Raw genomic sequence first — 20,269 nt, forward strand, 5'->3', positions numbered from 1 at the left:
ACTGGTAGATCTCGGCAGACTGGCAACTTTAAAAGTAGCTCTCGGTTCAAAAAAGGTTGGGCACCCCTGACCTATATACACTTGCAAACATGTCAGAAGAACCGGCGCATAAGAAAACAAAATACTGTCAAACTAAACTGAAATTCAACAACTTGAATGTCACATCCCTGACATTTGCCTGGACCTTCAACCATAGAACCAGCGCAGCCAGATGAACCCCAAAGCAGCAGCTCTGCGGCCGCAGAGGCTGTCAAAACCGCCGCCACCGGCATCGTTGAACCGAAATAGGCTGGTTCTGACTGCATGCTGCAACAAGTCCTCCAACTCATACGACCAAATAGGCCGATTGTTCAGGTCCAATTATTACAATTAAATATGTCGTTTGTTCAGGCGCTTAATACGTCCTATAATTACGTTTTAAAGTTTTCGCCCTCTAGTGCTCCCGTTGAATGCAAACGTTACAGATGGTCGTTTATTCACAAATAACCCTCTCTGTAAAATCCTAAATTGTAGGATAGTTTGGCCATTAAAACACTTTTTGATTAGATTTCTAGCAAGAAGTGTATATTGTACTTTTAGAATCCATGTCCAGTCGATATGTAGGATCTATAGTTCTATAGATATTACGATGATGATTTGAGGTATGCGGCAGCCTCCATGTAAAGTTACGGGTTGAAAACAGTATTTCCGGTCTCGACGTTTTCATAATAAAACCAATGATCAAATGATTTAACAGTGATTTCTGCACAGGGTTGGGTTGTAACGGAATACATGTAACGGCGTTACGTAATCAGAATACACAAATCAAGTGACTGTATTCAGCTCGCGTTACATTTGAAAAACGAGTAGGCCTAATCTGATTACAGTTACTTTCGCAAACCTGAAGTGAATACATTTTGGATTAATTATTGGAATTATTGGTGGAAAGATTTCCTCACAACATTTAATATTCATTACTAAAGGTACAGCCGAATCATCACAGCACACTAAACCTATTACCGCCGCAGATGGACCAAAAAAGGGAGCGTTTGAAAAAAAAAAGGGGCAGGTCCGCTCAGTGAAACGATAACAACGAAACATGGAGGAACAGAAGTCTGCGTTTAAATCGTGTGTGTGTGTACAGTGGCGCCAGCAGGAGGGGCTAGGGGGGGCCATGGCCACCCTGATATATTTGTTGGCCCCCCCACCACACACACCGCCTCGCCAGTCACGTATGCGCAGTAGTTTATCTGATATTTAACAACAAATACACAGCCAGCGAGTCGCTTGATTTGAGCTTCCAAGGCTCATACTGCAGCCCCTCCCTCCCCCTCTGCTACCATGGTAACACTCTGATACTCGGCGCACCACTCTGATACTCGCGCGCACCACTCTGATACTCGCGCGCACCACTCTGATACTCGCGCACACCACTCTGATACTCGCACGCACCACTCTCTGAGATTCGCACAGACAGCAGCAGGTTGCAGCAAAACGTTTCTTTCTACTGACTTGTATGGAAGCAAACAAGAGACAGAAGTATTTGAATTTTATCAGACACCGAATTGATAGCATTGAAAATAATTACTTTGAAAATCATGTATCTGAATTTTTTTTGGTCCGAATTTACCTATGTGAAATAAAAATGTAAAAATTCAAGTTAAAAAAATGTGAATGTTCAAATTCAGATCCCAAAAATTCAAGTGAAAAAAATTCGACGTCAAATATTGCGGTGTTTAAAATTCGATGTCAAAAAATTCCGTGTATAAAATTCGACGTCAAAAATTACAATGCAGCATCATCCGGGCTACTCAGACAGGATAAGCAATCGAGTCTGAATGCAATCAAACCGACTTCTGGCCTATCAGAGCCAAGCGGCAAACCCCGGGACAGTGCGGTGAAGCCCAATGCTGCAAACTGTAGGCGATGGATGCAGATGGGAGCAATTCCCGTAGACCCTAGGCTTGTTTGAGACAAGCGAGACCTGCGCAGACCTGCGCAATTGCGATCAACGTCTTGCTAGTGCGTTGCATGATGGTTAGTCATTTTGTCCGACTTGCTCTGGAGGCTCGCCTACATGAGACGTTGAAATCTCGCGGGACAAAGACGCCCGCAGCCTTAAGAGCGAGGCGCGGCGAGTCGGTGCAGTTCCTCTCCACGGGCTGCGGAAGCGAAATGCTTGATGGGAAACGACTCGCTGGTATCTCGAGCTGAGCGCTCATTGGTGGTTTTTACCACGTGCTGCTGATGAAACTCTCCAATTGGCTTGGCAAAAGTTTGTTGTTGTTTTGTGTCAGTTTTACGTCGCCCCTGCCGTTCACATTTTTCATCATCGTTCCACAATGTTTATCATCATGAAATTAATATCTATATATTTTATACTATACTTGCACTGCTTACAGTTTTCATACTTTATATATCTTAGCATATTCATACACACTGTTCATACTCACAGGCTGCTGTGTATATCTAGTGTATTCATACCCTGTTTATTCATCATTCAATTCATTCTATATTTTATTCTGTAGATTTTGTACATTACTTTTCACTTTACTGCTTGTTGCACCTGGTTAGAAGCTAAAGTGCATTTCGTTGTCTCAGTACCTGTAATATGTGCAATAACAATAAAGTTGAATCTAATCTTGAGCAGGAACAAATGTATTTACTTAGTAGCCTACATATCTGACATTAACAATTAAACACGTGTGTGCATTCTTTATAAATGCAAACCGAGTCAAGCCGACTCCGGAGGTGGCGGTATGCACCTTAAAGTTGTTTGCAATCCGCCAAAAAAACTGAGAGAAGAAGAAGAAGACGAAGCCGACTCCGAGCATGGACTCCGAGCTGTCCGACTTCAGGCGAGCTTTTTGAGACCTCCCCCGGCTGCGATCGGCTATTCTCGTCTACTTTCGAGGCGAGCCGCAACGCGTCTCAAACAAGCCTCCTATGTTACAATGTCCAACTTAACATCAGAAAATGAACATGTTTCTAGCCTGGATCCACAAAAACATATTCTGTATTTAGATTCCCCCTTCATGACAACGGGACTGCTGCTCCTAGCTCCTCTGTCTCACTGCTAGCTCTGTTAGCTCCATTGGCTCCGTGATGCTACAGGGGCTCAGCTAATGAGGAGAACACTACTTGAACTCGGCCGTGTTTGTTGTGTTGGCTCCTGGTGGACTATTCGTTATGCAAATATAGGATTTATCTGCGGTTAAAACAGACCGTCCATGAATGCAGTTTCTTCGGTAAGTCAACCCTGCGTACTTTATGTTATGTTACTGGTGTTTTTATTAAGCTAACGTTAATGAATGTTTAGAGTTGGGTTAGCATTTGAGCAATCGTATCTCTATCTGTGCTAACGATGCTATGCGTAGCATCCAAGAGTGTAAAACATTAAGTGGGATGCTACTGTATACCAAAAGGCTTCTGTGCGAGGTTGCTAAAATAAGGTCATCCTTGTACGTTAGATAGTTAGTTGGCTAGTTAGGTTACTGTATGCATTGTTAAGGTTAATTTAAATTCGCTATGCTCTACTATAGCATAAAATAGACTAGCTAACGTCAACGTATTGTTGAAGAGAGGCTTAGTGTATATTAAATCAACCTCACAATGAAATGAGTGTATCTTTAAAATATGAACGTCACATTTCAAGATAATAAAGCTCCCTTAGATATTGTAATATGGTTTGTTGAACTGGAGTTATTTTTGCAGCTAACCGTCTATCCGACGAACGACCCAAACATTGTTGTTTTTAATATTATTACCAATTCCTCTTTTAATTGTATTATCATCACACTTGAGAAACAGCCTTATCGTGGCTGTAGAACGGAACATGTAACTTAAAGGGATAGTGGAAATCCGCAAATTTTAGGTTTAACTTATGTATTTTTATTAAAAATAAGCATAATAAACAATTTTTTTTAATTTCATGCGCCTAGTTTCATTTTGCTTTCAATTTTACTGCGCCCTCTCAATGAAACGAAATACTTCGGGAATCTTCGGGTGATGACGAGAGCAAAGGAAGACGGGCACAAACAATGGCGGACATTCAATAGCATTTGCATCTGAATAGCCGACCTTTATTATGGTGAATAGATGTGTTTTGTATGGCTGTAGTGCGACAGCAAATGCAGAGAATGGCGTATCGACTCATGCGTTTCCAAGAAACCCAGCCATTCGTCGTCAGTGGGTGAAATTTGTTCAGATAACACAGGCAAACTTCACGGAGCCGAAGCTGACGAGTAATTCGGCAGTCGTGTGCTCCCGTCATTTTACTAACGATTGTTTCGAGATTCCTCGGTCTCTAGCTCAAATTGAAAGTGGAATACATAAGAAGTGAGTATTTTATTATGTTTTCTTGTTGATGTAATGCATCATTAGCCTGTACCATTTTGTACAACGCCATTTATCCGGTACACAGTGTCGAATGTGTACACTACAGTCATCGTATAGACATGATAGACTAACAGTACTGTGAGTACAGCCTACACTTGACAGGCAGCCTGGCTATCCTAGGATGTTGTTTACTTTCTCTTTTCTGGCTGATAGCTCCAGGAATTCGAGGTCTTACAGTGATGGCATTACATGTGTGGAATCTGTGGAGTCTCAGCTTTAAATCGTATATCTTGTTTGTGCAGTTAAGATACGGGCATTTCTACCGTGTGTTGTGTGTAAAAAAGCGTTAGCATTGTTTCGCTCAATGCTAATTCAAAGGCTTGGTATTGCTCTTGTGTTTTTTCTAGCTAACAATTGTTCTTATTGTCAGTTAGCGGAGTTTCTTACCTTTAAAAGGGTATGAAACATTAATAGTTTCATAAATGTTAAGAAGCCCTGAGACATGTGAGAGAAAAAAAAACTGTGGGAGGGGTCCACTGGGGAGACCTTCGGCCTTAACTGGTTAACAATGATTAATATTTGTAAAGGCTACAGGTGATCTTAAGATGCGTGAGCTATGCTTAGGGACCTACCAGTCAAGATTATTTGTGCGTAGGGGTGCATCATCTGGCGCCTGGTCCTGGTCATCCTCGCCATTGCCCATGCCGTGAACCATCACCTCGGGCTCGGGCTCGAACAAATAAGGACGTAATGGTCCATCGTCTGGCTCAATATTGTCACCATCGTCGCTTACTGAACCGGATTCAGATTCAGTTCCTAAAACGACATTTTCGTAGGAAAGCCGAGAGGATGTTTCTGACTCGCTATCATCACTGGATACCTCGTACAATCCTTCTTCTTTGTCTGGTATATTTGCCCTTCCACATTCATTCTGCATAGACGCCATGGTTTGTTATCGTATCGTCTTCCTGAGTTTTCGTCACTTCCGGTTTGGCTGAGTCGAACATTTCGTTTCTAAAAAACTTCGGGGAAGCTGCAATAAAGTGCTTCTAACATGCGTAAGGCAATTATTATATTTTTTTAATCAGGTGTGATTGTTTTGGTACGTAATTATGCTTGTATATAAGTTAAAACGAAACTATTTGAGGTTCCATTTCCACTATCCCTTTAATTCCTGCATTTAAGGACGATAAAGCGTAGTCAATGCTTTAGTGACAAGGAAATGATTTGTTATATTAGATACAGTATGACGTTATCTGTGACTTCAGTGAACATTAAGCTTATCCATTGCATTGCATTTGTTCAATAGGTTTGTGTCTTACCCTTACGTGTGTGATACATATGAATATGGCATATGAAAACAAATTAATTTGACTGACTCATGAAAACCTCATCCAAAGTAACAGTAAAATAAAAAGGACCTACACAATAATACTCAATCAAACTGATACAGTATAAGGACTGTGATATCCAGCAATTTCTTAAGTATAACAATAAGATTATGATCTGTTTTTAAAAGAAGATAAAAAGTTGTTTGCATGTAAATAAGTCTGTAACCCACGCATCATAACTTTACATCTGTTTGTTCAAAGTCTCCTTAAGGTGATCCAGACAGGCTGGACCAGAGGAGGAGAGACAGATCTGGACTCCTAGCAGCAGAGAACTTCAGCACGGATTCCAAGGTACACCTTTTTCATACTTTACAAAGAATGCATAAAGTAATGACTCTAATACACTAATATACATGCCATTAAACATGACTAAATACTAGATCACCTACACATCAGTGATGTTGAGTGTACTTTCTTAGAAAAAGGTTACATTTACATTTTACCAAGCAACATCACTTTTTTGTTCAACTTTCACATTTCAATGTATTTAAAGGAGACCTATCATGCTATATTTAAATGATATAGTGTATGACCATACCTATATAAGGTATATTTATACATTTTATTTTTCAAAATACCAAACAGATCATTTTTTAGCCATGCCTCGTTTCGCTCATTTTCGCTCTTTTCCAAGCCTGTCTTTGAAAATTCTGAGCAGCAGCTGACCACGCCCCCTGCAGAAGAGGGGGGCATGAGCCGGTGAGAGTCACGTTAACATGCTTGCTGTGATTACGTGTGGAATAAACATGTCATCTCAGAGCAATGCATGTGTTCAAGCGTATTATCAATTTGATCCAGAGACTGACCCTGAAGCAGCGGAGGTTTTGGTGGAGGTGGAAACATCTCGGTTGCAGCAGGACGTTTCTGAATGGTTAGTTGACAAGCTGTTGTTCCTATTTATTTTACTCTGTTACGATGCTTGCTACTTATTCCGTTCATATTTTGGCTAATTAGCAAGAATGCTATGTGTACAGTTTATAACTTAGAGCTTGTAACGCAAAAACAGCGATACATATATATATTTATAAAGGGAGACATTCATATTTTCAGCATATATACAATGGCCTCATTGCGTTTATTAATAGTTTACAGCCCTTTTCTTCCAACATCGTGCAACAACCGTTGGAAAGTTCAATAACTTAGGGTGATAAAAAGTATAACTCCAACAACACCTCAGTTGTCAGCAGTGTGTGTAGTTTCATGTGTTTTTAAAAGCTCAGTTATTGACTTCTTTCTACAGGTGTACATGTGCAAATTGCGCCACGATGCCTTCTGAACGGAGAATGTGTGCTGCATGGCGATACCACAGGTAACATTTTTGATAGCTTCACTAAGTTGTCTGTTTAGAGAATACATTTTTAACATGTCATTCAATATATCTTTATCACACTAGGTGTCAAGACGGATGCAGGAACTTGAGGACTCTATAACCTGTATGGTGGACCATCCTGGATTGGAGCCTGTGTGCCTGAATGTGTTCTCCCTGCAGAATGCATTGAATATTTACAGAGCTGAACATGGTGGACTACAGTTGAGGCAAATAGAGCAGTGAGTGGTTTGTTTCTTTTGACTGAAATTGTAAAACGAATGCTAATATTGTTCATGGAAATAAATACTGGTGTATATGGCTTTATGCAATATTTCATTGTACATGTACTATTATATATATATATTATTACACAGCAATGGCATAACACACCCATGTGTACGACAAAAAAAGTCCACACACAACCTTATGCTTTTGAAATCAGAATATTCTTTACCCATCCAAACATGAATAATCACGACACATTTGATATCAACTCTGAACTTTATTGTCAAAATGAACGGTTCTTTGAACCCATAAAAAAAAAACGAAATGTACTTGTATTTTGTATAAATTACACTAAATATTTTTTTTAATGATTTCAGGCGTCACAGGTATCTAGCCTACAGAAGCTTTGTGAGCTGGTGCTGGGGCTTCCTTGGACGCAGGATCAGAGTGGTGATTCCGGTCTGCGTTGTCCTCAAGGAGGCAGGAGTTTCCTGATCCGCAAAATGTCGATGTTGGGTTCAGACAGCAGCCAAATTGAACCGTGTAGCATACCCGGCGATGACCTCGTCCCTGTCAGGTCGCTCATAATGGTGCAGGGTCCACAAAGACTTGGTCGAAGATGAGGTCCATCAAGTTGGCCACGTAGCCTGTGCAATGTTAAAAAAAAGCACAACAAAAAATGTGGTTTAGATTAGTATATGCATGTAAAAAACTGAAAGTTCTTTCTAATTTTATATTTGTAAATAGTTGTATAATACATATTTTAAACACTTACGGAATGTGGGGTCAGTCTTTACTGGTTTTGCTCTGCATTCTCCCTTCCTGGCCTTTGGGAACTGCAGTTTATACAGAGGGTTTCCAGTGGATGTTGGCTTGTGCACGCTCAGCGTTTTCATTGTGGTGCAGGGCTGCCAGGTACAGTCTTTCATGTCCGCCATGATAAAAAAAAATGTAAATAATAGCAAAGGATGTACAAATTGTCACTAATTAGTAAGTATGTGAGGTGCTGGCCTGTAAAGAAGAAAACCTTGTTAGAACAAAATCATCTCAATTTAGTATTCAGGATGAGAAAATACTATTTGGATAAATATAGTCTGAAATCCCAAAAGATGGGGCTTAAAACTCTCTATTTAGCAAAGCTCTTTGCTTAGCCTTTTCCAATCTGAGTTAGTTTTGAACCGTAACGTGCATGCTGTGTTTCTGACTCAATACAGATGTGTTGGAGAGGGGCTGAGCTCAGTAGACTGACTGTAATGAGTGCTAGCCACTAATTAGCCTGTTGCTAGGTAAGGCCTCGTCAACAACAACATACCAACGGGGCTTTAGCTCCGTTTTACTCGTGGTGTGTGTGTCCCCTCACATAAATACACACAGTGTTGTATCCTAACACACCCCCATTTATATTCATGTGCGCAAACAAGTAAACACACAAAAGCTTTTACATATAACGCTGCAAAAAACGGCATGTCTCATTAGCGTAGCGTAGCTTACAGATCGATGATATCTGATCGTTCTTACAGACTACAATCACAAAAGCTTTTACATATAACGCTGCAAAAAACGGCACTTACCTACATAAGATTACGTTTGTTATTATAACTTACTCAATATGATTTTAGAGGATACAAAATACTAATAAATAGGAGAATAAATACTTGTGTTATCGGCTAGGGCGTGGCTTTACAGCCTTCACACAGATCGCCATTACGGCAGTATGTCTGAACATGTTAGCAAATGCCTGATAATTAAAATAAAAGACAAAGCAAAGACTGCGGAGCGTACAATATAAAATGTTACAAAAACATATAAACACCTAACCGATTACTATTTGGGTTTGAGGCGACATTGATACGGCAAAGCTACATGCTACATGCTACATACTACAAGCTAGAGATAGCTTTATCAGGAAAAACACCGCTAAATAAAAACTTACAGCTTCAAAATTGGATGTGTCCTCACTGGCCTGCTCCCGGATGGTTGGTATTGATCCCGGCAATGCACGTGGCCGTGGCTCATTCCCCTGATAGGTGGAGAGTTGACCAATAAGCGGAGCACGTCTCTTTGTGACGTAGGAAAGTGTTGAAATCTGGATCCGTTTTTTTCAGATCCGTTTCAGCCACTTTTTTAGAGATTTGGCGAAGGAGGAAAATAGAGAGGGTTGTGTTTTCTGACACTTGGTGAGTTCCCTGGAACACCGGGGACACATATTCCTGTATAAAAGACGTCCAAAGGTGCATTTTGCATGATAGGTCCCCTTTAAGGCAAATATTATTGAACATATGTGAGAGCTGCGACCCTTTGTCTCTGCATATTGACTGTAAAACAACATGTTAAAAGTGATTCTTTCAGTGAGACAACCGAACAGAGCAAGCTTCTACCGTTGCACTAAGTTTTGATAACAGTTAAATATTATTTTAATAATACATTTATTTCAATGCTGATGAATTTAGAACGGTTTATTCATAATCTGATTATCTTTGTAGTACACTGTTGGATTTAAAAAACACATTCAAATAAAAAAATCATTATATTTATAGCCCCTGAACAAACAAACACACCTCTTTCTTAAATAACACACTTGCTCTGCAATAATATGTTTTTTGATATTTCTGTTAGGAAAGGACATGCCTGAGAGACAGGACTGCTTCACCATGTTCTCTTTCTCTGAGGGTCCAGAAGAACATCCAAGAGGGAAAGGAGAAGCTGATGAGATTTAAGAGCAGTACAGGACATTAAGAGACATTTATATTGTAACACAAAGACCTGCACATTGAAGAGTTTTGTAGTCTTACAGGAACTTCATTTGTGTGTTGTTTTGTGTTTTACATTGCACCTCAGAGACAGTGTGATTATTGTCAGGCCTATAAAGTTTGGCAAAAAAAAAAAGTCAGCTGATCAAATGCATTTGCCTCACTTTATGAGCTTCACAATACTTGTGCCTTGTACCGCCGAGTTTGCAACGTCATAAATAAATGGTGCCAATCTTCAATCAGATGTGAATGTGTAATTTAACATTTTCAGTAAGAATAATGGACAAAAGGAGTGCAAATACAATTTATTGAAATGTGAACTAAAAGTTATCAAGCATGAACCATCACAATTTGTTTTAAATAAAAACGAAATAATATACATAAGTTAAACTAAATGTTAATCTGTTAATTGATTAAGTAAACACATTTTGTCAAATAAAGTGACAGGCTAGGCCTGTGCAGGTGGTAACAGCTATGCCCAGCATGGGCTAAGTTCTGTAGGTGCAGCTGGTGCAGGTCCTCCTCCCTCAGGCCTGGTCCTCCCCCATCAGGCCTGGTCCTCCTCCCTCAGGCCTGCAGGGTCTTTCCCTGCGAGGAGGACTCCTCGCAGGGAAAGACGGTAACGACGGTAACGTTGTGATTCACTTCAATTAATGATAACTACGGAGCTTGCTAACAGCAAGGCACAAGGCTACTTCACTCATTTAACTAGCTAATGTAAGATACAAATGCTGTCGAGCCCTCAATGCTTGTAAAATAAAGAGCACAAACTGACTACTTACCCGAGCCCCACTGTTCTCCGTCATTTTTCTCCCGGGTTGTTGTGATCACATGACTGACAAAGCCGTGCTCTGATAGGCCAGAAGTCGGTTTAATTGCATTAGGGCTCGATTGCTTATCCTGTCTGAGTAGCCCGGATGATGCTGCATCGCAATTTTGGACATCGAATTGTATACACCGAATTTTTTTCACTTGCATTTTTGGGATCTGAATTTGAACATTAGAATTTTTTTCACTTTAATTTTGATTTCACATAGGTAAATTCGGAGCAAAAACATTCAGATACAGGATTTTCAAAGCAATTATTTTCAATGCTATAAATTCGGTGTCTAATAAAATTCAAATACTTCTGTCTCTTGTTTGCTTCCATAGATTTGACAAAAATCCACCAGACTTCTAGAAGGTAAGTCGTATACGTTCGTTGCCTGTTAAGCCCCACAACACTAGGCTTTAGTGTGTTAGCTTTAGGTAGCAAAAAACGGAGATATGCTTACCTTTAGCTGATATTCTGATCAAAATGTGTGTTCAATGGCATTATAACGAGAAAAACGCTGGAAGACCTGGAAAACAGGCTCGGGGCTCAGTAAAGGCTGGCTTGACTTCAGGTATAATTCGTCTGTAAACACACTTTGGCGGCTATCCTAGTTACATCATTACACCAGCCCAGCATACCGACATCAGCTAGCGTTAGCTTAGCAAGCTAAACTAACGCTAGCTGACACCAGCCCAGTATGCTGGGCTGGTGTAATGCGTAGGCTACTATTAATCACTGCTGTGTGTAATGTCAATTTGCAGAAAATCAAGAGAAAGTCAACAGACATCTCTTCTTATTTTAAGAAGAAGATGAGTAAAGGAGAGACAGAGCTAGCAGGGGAGCAGCAGCATAGGGCTAATGAGGAGATGGCTGTTTCAGTCTGCAGCTTTATTCCGTAACTCACAACTCCATCACCTGTATATTCCCGCGCTTGCGGATATAGTACATCACAGTGTAAGCCTGTGTCAGCATGCAGTTTACTAAAGCGCCAACAGGCGTCACTATATAGCAGGCATTAACAGATGCCCATATCTGTAACATCTCCTTTCCTTTAGCTGTAAACAACATCAGCATGTCACTTTAAAGTGCAGGTAAGAGCTACATTGTGTAAAGCTAACACTTTAACATTGTCAACCTCCAATACATGAAAACAATTACAATACTGATTAACCATGCAAGTACCGATACAAAACTATAATAATATCCAACAATTCTTTTTTTCTTTTTCTTTTTTCTTAACAGTCCAACAGACTTAGTGACAATGTTCCCAGTTGTATCACAGGTTCAGTCTCTGCGGCGGCCGTAACAGGCGACCACACCGCGAGTATACAGCTTGGCTCTCTGTACTCACTGGCTTCCCTGGTGTCAAACCCCGCCCTTGCGCCGGGACCCCTGGAGAGTGAGGAGGCTCCCCCAAACCTGTGTCATCCTGGACCGGGTCAGTTCGAGCTCCACCTGCAGCCCTCTCTGCGTTGACATGGCCCCGGTCCGTGTGGCTGCTCTGCTCCGGCCCTACCAGCTGTCGCATCCGGGCTGAGCGCTCCGCAACCAGCAGATCCACCCGGTTTCTCCTGTAGAGCGTGCCGTCCACCTCCACTACGAATTAGCGAGGAGCGACTTTCTGGAGGCATTGACCCAGTTGCCAACGGCCTGTGCGATCTCCTGGAAGAGGCCTCATCCTTATGTGTTCCCCAACATTCAGTTCTGGTAAGTCCCTTGCCGATATGTCGTAGGCGGATTTTGCAAGCCGCCGTTTCAACCGCAGCTTCTCCGTCACTCCCGTCACTAACCACGGTTGCAGCAAGCTGTCCGCAACCGGCAGCGAAGTCTTCAGCCTTCGTGACATTAAGCGTTGGGCTGGACTGCTGTCCAACCCCTCTGTGGGCATGTTGCACCAATGGAGAATGGCCTGCCATTTATCCGTGCCATCCAACTTTGCCCGCTTGCAGAGTGATTTCACTATCTTGACAGCTGACTCAGCTTTGCCGTTTGATTTTGGATATCTGGGTGAGGATGTGACATGGTTAAATCCCCACTTTGCAGCAAACTTCCTGAACTGTTCACAGGCAAACTGTGGGCCATTATCTGTGAGCACTTTGTCTGGCTGTCCGTAGCGTGCAAATTGAGATTTACAGCGTGTGATGAGTGTCAGCTGATAGATCTGGCAGAAGATCAATCTCCCAGAAGTCTGAATAGTGGTCCACTAGGACGATGAAATCTTGGCCAGCGTAAGAGAAGATATCCATACTCACTGTTTGCCATGGACGTGTTGGGATATCATGCGACATCAATGATTCCTTCTGCTGGGCTCGTGCATATTCATTGCATGCAGAGCAGTTCGACACATAGTCTTTTATCTCTGTTCTCATGTTTGGCCAGAACAGCGTATCCCTGGCGCGCCTGTAACATGCCTCCCCCCCGATGTGGCTGGTGTGTATGCGTCTTAACAACTCTGCCCTCAAGGCCTTAGGGATAACAACGCACTGCCCTCTGTATAGCACACTGTTTTGCACGTTGAGCTCATCCCTGAAGGGCCAGTATTCTCGCACCAAGAGGGGGGTGTCCTCTTTGAAATCAGGCCATCCCCTGAGGATTACTGATGTCAAAGCTTGTAATACATCGTCCATCTCTGTGTGCTGGGCAATTTGGCGAAACCTGAAGTCAGTAACATCCAGATGCTGTGCCTGATCCAGCTCTGAGTCCTCCACCTGAAAGCTGTCCATGGAACACACCGCCTGTCGTACATAGGGGGTGTCGGAACTCTGGATCGTTACAGGCTTTGTGACGTCATAATATTTGAGAACCGGCGTGTTGGTGACCATCCGCTTTATCTCGCGTATTGCATCATCGTGTTTTGGCAGCCAGTGCCATGCTGTGTCCTTATCCAGGAGTCTGCGAAGAGGCTCACAGATCTCCGATAGCCCTGGCAGGAACTTAGCCAGATATGTCACAAACCCGATCATGCGTTGCACTGCCTTAGCATCCGTGGGCATGTCGGCATGTTCAACACTGCTTGAGTTTTCTCTGGGTCGATTTTCAGTCCTTCTGTAGACAGTACATGGCCGTGGAAATGTACAGCTTTGAGCTTGAACTGCAGCTTGCGTTCACTCAATCTGAGCTTCACAGCCCTGCACCGTTGCATGAGAGCTCTTAAGTTGGTGTTGTGGTCCTCTTCAGCCTCTGCGTCCGTATCGCCACACCCGACCACCAGGATGTCATCCGCAATAGGCTCGATGCCAGCCAGGCCTGATAGCAGCTCATGTTGCTTGCGCTGATAGATCTCTGGCGCCACTGAGACTCCAAACGGGAGTTTGAGCCATCTCATCCGATCCCATGGGGTCCAGAATGTCGTCAAGCGGCTGCTTTCCTCATCAAGCTAGCACTGGAGAAAGGCGTCACGAGCATCAACCAGTGTGAAGACACGAGCCTTGGGCAGTTTGTACAAGACGTCTTCTAGCGTTGGCATGTGGTAATGGGACCTGAGAAGTGCCTGATTGAGAGGCTTTGGGTCAATGCAGATTCTTATCTTGTCTGGTTTAGCTACTGTCACCATGTTGCTTATCCACGCTGTTGGCTCTGTCACTGGTGTAAGGTTGCCTGCTTTCACATGTTTGTCCAGCTCTTCCTTAACCCGGGCTTTTAGCGCTACAGGGACATTTCGTGGTGAGCACTGGACTGGTGTCACTTCAGGGTTCAGATCGAAATGAATATTACCTGGGACTGACTCGATCGGGTCATGGAAAACATCATGAAAGTCTTTCAGTAGCATTTCTTTTGTGAGTGGCATAGACTGGCTTGCATCAATAGTGTTCACCTCCGCTGGCAGTAGTTCTCTTGGAATAGTGAATTTCACAAGGCCCAGATCAGTGCATGCAGCACCACCGAGCAGGGGCTTTTGTTTGGTGTTCACTATCTCAAACACAAGTCTGTGTATTTTCCCCCTGACCACACAGTCAGTGTGAAATTTCCCCAGGGATGGCATGTATGTGTCAGAGTACAGCTTTAGCCTTGTTCTGGTCGGCTGTAAGGCTGTCTTTGATGACAGTTTCTCTTTAAACTGACGGCCCATAACATTGCAAGTGGCCCCTGTATCTAGCTGGCATAGCTGTCTTTTCTTATTCAGGTGTAGGTGTACAAACCATTTGCGTCCAGGTGCTTTCACATTCCCCACATATTCAGTGACATTGTATAGGTTTTCACTTGTATCCGAGTCCCCTTCAGTTTGCTGTACATCCTCAACAACATTAACTTTTCTTGTTTTCTCTGCTCTGCTGCTGGGCTGACATACTTTTGCAAAGTGATTTGAAACGCCACATGCTCGGCAGGTCTTACCATAGGCTGGGCACTGCTCTCTGCCCCGTTTGTGTCCATTTCCACAGTATTTGCAGGTCCACTGCTGCTCTCTCTCAGCCACTGTGTTTCTTTCAGCTGTTTTCCACTGTATTTTGCGTCGTCCGCCTTGCCTGTCCACTATAGAATTAATACTGTCCACCTGTGCCTGCGGGCTCTCAATAAGCCTCATGCGTGACTCCGTCAATTCTGCAAGGCGGCAAATCTCCACAGCTGTTGGCAGCCACGCAGCAGTCTCCGTCTGGTGCTCTCGCTGGCAATACCGAGTACCAGCCTGTCCCTAATCAGTTCATCTTTTAGGTCACGGTACTCACATGATGATGCTTTTTCCCTCAGCTTTGTTATAAAGCTATCGATCGGCTCGTCCGGTCCTTGTTTGCAGCATCCAAACGTGTATCTCTCATAAATCACATTTTTTGCCGGCTTGAAATAATCCCCCAACGCATCCAAGATTGTTTTGGGGTCTTTCTTTTGTTCCTCGGTCAGCGTGACGTTGTGCATATATATATGCCGGCACTCGTGACCCATAAGCCGTCTCAGCGTGGCTGCCTGCACCGCATTCGTTTTTTCGGTCAGACCTGTAGCGAGCATAAAGTCCTCAAATTCTGCTCTAAAAACCTCCCAGTTTTTGGCTATATCACCAGACATATGCATGCCCTCGGGTGCCGGAATACTGTTTGTCGTCATGACGTGAGTTTTATTGAGCTTTTAGTCCAAGAAGACCACTTCTGACACCATGTTTCAGTCTGCAGCTTTATTCCGTAACTCACAACTCCATCACCTGTATATTCCCGCGCTTGCGGATATAGTACATCACAGTGTAAGCCTGTGTCAGCATGCAGTTTACTAAAGCGCCAACAGGCGTCACTATATAGCAGGCATTAACAGATGCCCATATCTGTAACAATGGCCTTACATGCTAGAAAGTACATGTGGAACTCTGTTTTGTAAAAGGGAAACTAAAACCTAAGTACAGTTTTATTAATGTGATTGTGACCTTTTTAATCATTTAAGTCTTCTACACACTTTAGGTCTGCAGCTTTCAAAATGAAACGAGAATCTATGCAGTTTTTCCTCTTCTGTGTTCTGAGGTTATGAGCCGACCATTAGTCAAGTTTGTTTTCATAATGTTCTGTATGCTCTACAAAGTGTGGCGAGTGGATAGTCCGATTCACGGACTTTCCACATGGTAAAAGTGGGGGGGTCTAAACTAATCATTTGAAAAAGTGGGGGGGACTTGTCCCACCCTCATATAATGGCTGTGACGCCCATGGGTTACGTATTGTAACCCTAGTTCTAGAGTGATGTGTGTGTGTGAAAAATGCATTTAGTCAAAACTATGGCATGTATCCCAGAGTAAGAGTCATCTCTCTCCACAATTCCACATGTTCCCATAATGTCTCGTTGAGATCGGCAAGGCCGTTTTCATACGATGTTAATTGGACACCCATTATGAGGAGAGTGGCCGCGGTGCGTCAGGGACCTCCGCAGAAGAGCAGTGGGTTACGTAGTGTAACTCTAGTTCTAGAGTGATATGTGTGTGTAAAATGCATTCAGTAAAAACGAGTGCATTTATCCCAGAGTAAGAGTCATCTCTCTCCACATTCCACATTTCCCCATAATGTCCGTTTCAAAGAGACGGCATTATGACGACCCCCCCTCAGTAAAGGCTGGCTTGACTTCAGGTATAATTCGTCTGTAAACACACTTTGGCGGCTATCCTAGTTAGCGTTAGTTTAGCTTGCTAAGCTAACGTTAGCTGATGTCGGTATGCTGGGCTGGTGTAATGCGTAGGCTACTATTAATCACTGCTGTGTGTAATGTTAATTTGCAGAAAATGAAGAGAAAGTCAACAGACATCTCTTCTTATTGTAAGAAGAAGATGAGTAAAGGAGAGACAGAGCTGGCAGGGGAGCAGCAGCATAGGGCTAGTGAGGAGATGGCCATACATGCTAGAAAGTACATGTGGAACTCTGTTTTGTAAAAGTGAAACTAAAACCTAAGTACAGTTTTATTAATGTGATTGTGACCTTTGTAATCGTTTAAGTCTTCTATACTCTTTAGGTCTGCAGCTCCTTCAAAATGAAACGAGAATCTATGCAGTTTTTCCTCTTCTGTGTTCTGAGGTTATGAGCCGACCATTAGTCAAGTTTGTTTTCATAATGTTCTGTATGCTAATTTAAAAAAGGGTAACCAGTTTGTTTATAAAGTATAAAAGGGTCATTCCAGAATTGGAGGACATTTCATGTCCCCCATATAAAAAATCTAATAATCCATGCCCAAAATGCTAAAGCATGCACTTGTTGTGTTAAACATACTTGTCTTGAGACAAAATGTATATAAAGTTGTAGAAAAAGTGGTTTCAAAATATTATTTAAATTATCAAATAGCTCTCGAACACCCCCTAAAATGGCATTTTTCTCTTGTCCCCGCTTCTTGGTGACCAACTTGCATGTCAAATATAACATTTAAAATAGGGATTTTATTTACTTTTTTTGGTATTATTCTATTGATATATGTCTCTTGTAATGGTAAAAATCAATTTGTTAAGTCATAAACATATTTTAGATAACAGTAATGTTGCACAGAAGGTGTGTCCCTCAACATGCGTTCAACCCTATTACCCAAACCTTTTTAGATTGGCACAGGAAGTGAACAAACTGTAAGTCAGATGACACAGTGGAAGTGACATCAGCAAGCCATGTGCTAGTGCCATGGGTAGACCAAAACTAAGTCCTCCCTTTTAGTTTTCATATTTTTACAATCTTTTCAGTCTTAAAAGAGTGTGGCACTCTGACCCACTCAACCCTGTTACTGATATTATCAGAATAAAGCATATTAGTTTCAAAGTGATCTTTCTTGCATTAGATATCCAAGTGTGTCCTTGCCTTGAAAGTAGCATTACATGCTACATCTAGCAATCATTCCTGAGGTTAAAGCTCAAATTAGCATTGATTTTCAACCCTGTTACTGTAATTAGAGTAACAGGGGTAATTCTTCATTGGAAAATATTAATTTGATGCCTAGCTGGGCAAATCACTTTTTTTGATGGTTTATTATCTGTTTTTCCTAAATACATAAAAAAAATTATAAAATAAAAGGTTCATTTTTCAAAAATGTTGGTGTCTAAATTGTCCTCCAATTCTGGAATGACCCAAATATACATTTTCAAAACAAATGGAATACAAGCTATATGTGTTACTCTCACCACAGTGGCCTAATCTAAAAAAAAATAGAAATATGTCTCGTCACCTATTTTCTGTCTAATACTAAAAGGTGGTATTTTGTATCATTTATAATGTTTTGAGTTTGCTATAAAGGTCAATAATAGATGGTGTTTTTGTGTTCAATCACAGTATGTATTTACCATTTTATACCCCTTGTGTTTTTGGGTCCTGTTGAAATAAAATAGTCATGTTTTAAAACTTGGTTTAATAAAGTCATGTCAATCATCTTTGATCCCAGTGTGACACAAACAGCTTTGTTCAGTCTAAAACTATTTATAACCTATAGACATAATATAACTGAAGAACATGTTGTGTTGCTGTTGTGTATTGTATGTGTTGAGAATGCTGAACATGTTGTGCCTTACAATAAAGGAACTTATTTTAATTAAGCTGTATTTGTCTTTTTAAAAGGAAAGAACAACTATATGAAAAACAAAACAATAAATCACCAACACATACATACATAACACAAAACAAGGTTCTTTTAAATGTTGTTTGAAGTAAAATGTTAACTATCCGTATTATATTCACTTCAGATGAATAGTATCAGAAAATGTAAAATAAGAAACCAAAGTATATCAGTAGGTGATTCTCTTTGCCATTGTTTTCATCTAGTCTATACTTTTACAACAATTACATTCTTGGTTTTGGTGGGCCACCCCAAGATTTTCAGTGGCCACCCCTATGAACAATTTCTGGAGGCGCCACTGTGCGTAATATGAACAAACAACATGTGCGTCTGCGTTCCATTTTCACTCTACAGCGAGAAGCTCACGGGGCTTTCCAGAACCTGTGTCGAGAGCTGGAGATAAATGAAATCTCAGATTTGCCTTCTTAATAGTTTGTTTGGGTCCCTCACTTCCATTTTGCTTCTCATGCACTGATTCGCTAGCTGAACAGCCAATCAGAGTGATTTCTTTTGCCGACTGCCTTGGTCTTCGGCCGAAAAGGCGTCGGCCCGGCTGAAAAGACCCGACGTTGCGGGACACACCAATCTGAGTAGGGCGTGTCGACGCTCATCTGCGGCCTGACGCCCACCGACGCCGATAATCGGCCTGGTGTGTCCGGGCCTTTAGCTGACCCCACTTGGCTGTCCGGCAAGAACCAAAAACCAGGATGTTAGCCAACTGTTTACCTACTCTGCTTTGATGAAATGTGTTTATTGGAAACTAAAACGAAATGCATGAAATGTGACTACAAGGAGCTGAACCAAAGTAGCTACTTATAAATAGCTAACATTTGAACAGTTAAAAATGTATCTTTTCTTGGTGAAACTAACCTGTGATTCATTAGTAGAAGTTATTGAATGTTTTGAGTAAAGGCCATTTAAGGTTTTAAAGAAATAGTAGAATGCTTGTGAAGAAACAGGGTTGTTTTGTGTACCTTCTGCACCTCTAGTGCTAGAAATGTAACTGTTGCCTGTTGGTAACTTTAGGTGAAATGGGCATTTTTTCATCTTTACATATAACTTTGTTTCTTCTTCTCTCTGTAGGTCTGTGATACCATACTGGGACACACCAGGGAACGCTTCTCCTTCACAAACCACCTTGTCAGTGCCACCTTGCTGCAGGGGGACAGGTTTGAAGAGTTCAAGATGGCATTTCCTGAAGATGCACTGAGGAACACCTTGAAGGCCTACCCAATGCTTAATAGAAGCAAGCTGAAGACAGAGTCTCATCTACAACAGTTGTTCATGGAGAATAATCTTGAAAAATTATTTTCAGAGATTGTTACTCTCCTAAAGATCCTCATCACCACACCCATGACCTTGGCGGAAGCTGAGAGGTGCTTCTCCACTTTGAAAAGGATTCAAACCTTTCTTCGAAACACCATGACCCAGGAGAGGTTGAATGCATGCTGTCAATGGAAAAGAGTCTGGTGAAGGA

This window comes from Gymnodraco acuticeps, unplaced genomic scaffold (assembly GCF_902827175.1).
Source record: "Gymnodraco acuticeps unplaced genomic scaffold, fGymAcu1.1, whole genome shotgun sequence".
Classification (NCBI taxonomy): domain Eukaryota; kingdom Metazoa; phylum Chordata; class Actinopteri; order Perciformes; family Bathydraconidae; genus Gymnodraco; species Gymnodraco acuticeps.